We start from the raw sequence: 2,296 nt of genomic DNA, 5'->3' as shown, positions 1-2,296 counted from the left end.
GAGGACGTGCAGGCCGTGACCACGCTGCTGCACGCGTGGGAGATGAACCACCGGCAGCAAGGGCCGACGAAGGTGCTCGCCCCCGCCCAAGAGACCCGCCCCGAGGCCATGACGCTTCCTGACCATATCCCTGACTGGGCCTACCGGGAGGCCTGGTGCGATTGGCGTCGATGGCGGCTCGGTCGCTGGCGCCGGATTTTGACCCGCGCGCAGTCCCCGGCCTGGGTGGACGTGGACACCTCCATAGACGCCTGCGTACGGGCGAGTTTGCTCCTGGGCATCCCACAGCCCCTCCTGGCCGGCGACCGCGTCCGAATGTTGCGCCGGTGCGGAAAGATCCTGGAGCAGCCCGAGACCCGGCTGGTGCTTGGGGCCTATCGAGGCTTGCTATGGTACCGGGCCCTGGACGCACCTCGGGAGGGAAGCGTCGGCGGGGGCGGGGAAGGAGGGGGGGCCATGGCTGCCTGGTCGTGGCAGCCTTGCGACGTGGACGGGCTGGAGCTCTTCTCGCGCGCTTGGAAGGGGCCACTGGCAAGTCTGGCGGCGTCGGCGGGAGGAGGGGAGGCGATGACGCCCTCGCCCCTTCCTCTCCTCCCCTCTTTGCCGTACTTGCCCATGTTCGAGGGCGGGAAGGTCCAGGTCGTCTTCGATCAGGCGGTGGTGCGGGAGGGGCTCGAAATCGACGCGAGCGAGAAGCTTGGGGAGGTGGAGCAGGAGACTGTGCTGGACGCGCTCGAGCGCCGCGTCAACAGCTCCAACATTGCACGCTTCCGCATCGACTTCCATGGCCTGGAGGGCTGGATCTCCGAGAAGATTCGAGGGGAGCGGGAGGATTTGATTGTGCGGCGCGTGCCGGATACATCGCAGGGCGAAGGGAGGGCGGAGGGAGGGGCAGAGGGGGGGGGATTGGAGGCTCAGCTGCAGGCGGCAGTGCGGGATTGGAAGCGGAAAGTGACGGGGATGGTGGGGCAATCACAAGCGTCAAGCACTGATGAGGATCCTATGGAGACCGAGACGCAGACCCTCCCCTCCGTCGGTGCCTCCTTACCGCCCCCTTCTCTGGCCGTGCCCGACCCGGAAATGGTCTGGTGCAGCGAGGACGTGGACGAGAGGTCAGAGGGGGAGGGCGCGGGGGAGGGTGCGGACCCGACGGGCGCCTTCCCGGGGTACTGGCGCTCGGCCCGATTCATGCGGGGGGGCGAGGAAGGTAGGGAGGGAGGGAAGGAGGGAGAGGTGTGCCCCCCCGTGCCTTGGACGCTGGACGCGGACGAGCAGCTCACGCAGCTCTTGAACGAAGCAGCCACGGCACAGGGCGAGACACTGCCCTTGAACATGAGCTACGCCGCGCTCGCGTCCTTACTCCTGCAGGCGCACCGGGAGGAGCAGCGAGGCGCACGGGAGGACGGAGGAGGCATCTTCCGTCTCGCCCATGGCCGGGGGCCACTCAGTGACAAGCCTGCCTTGCGCGGGCTTTCCCCCCACAGGCTCCTGGCTCGCGCCTCCCTCCTTCGCGTCCTCAATCAGCGCCTCTCTCGCGCCCTGCCCTTCCTGTCCCTCGCCCTCCCAGAACAAGGGTGGGAAAGGGAGCAGGCGGGCGCGTCGGAGCCCATGGTGGTGGAGACGACCTACCCCCTCGGCTCGACGGGGCCCCGGGGAGGAGGGCCGCAGGGGCTGGAGCGTGCCCAAGGGCCGGGGGTCTGGCAGCCTGCCTGCACGGCCCGGCGGCTTCGGGCCTTGCGGAAGTTGGTGCTGACGTCCACCAAGCGGACCCACTGGGAGACGATGCTGCAGGCCACCACCACGCCCACGCCCTTGCATCAGGACGAGTACGAGGACCCCCGGGACATCAAGACGATCAAAATCAACCGCGTCCGCGCCTCTGCCTCCCGCCTCGCCTCGATCCGAAACATGAACGAGCGCTTGCGCTTGTCTGTGTTCGGGCAGCTCCACAAGGAAATGCGGGCTTGGGCGCATTCGAGCTTCCGACGTGCCTACCTGGGGAAAGGACACGGCGGTCAGAAGCGCGCGTTCAAGGTTCGTTTCCTGGGCGAGGGTGTGAACGACTACGGAGGCCCATACCGGGCTATCTTCGAGCAGGTGGTGGATGAGCTCCAAGACGATCGGCACCTGCTTCCCCTCTCTGCGCCCTCGCGCCACCGACCAGGGGGAGAGAAATGCCTCCTGCCTCTCCTGGTGCCCTGCCCGAATCGAGCCGGCGCCGTCGGACCCAACCAAGACAAGTTCGTCTTCAGCCCAGGCCCGCCCTCCCCGCTCGCACTGGAGCTGATGCAACTTC

Source organism: Nannochloropsis gaditana (assembly GCF_000240725.1).
Source record: "Nannochloropsis gaditana CCMP526 unplaced genomic scaffold scaffold481, whole genome shotgun sequence".
Taxonomy (NCBI): domain Eukaryota; class Eustigmatophyceae; order Eustigmatales; family Monodopsidaceae; genus Microchloropsis; species Microchloropsis gaditana.
The sequence above is the reverse complement of the archived record's forward strand: the minus strand, read 5'-3'. Positions refer to the sequence as shown.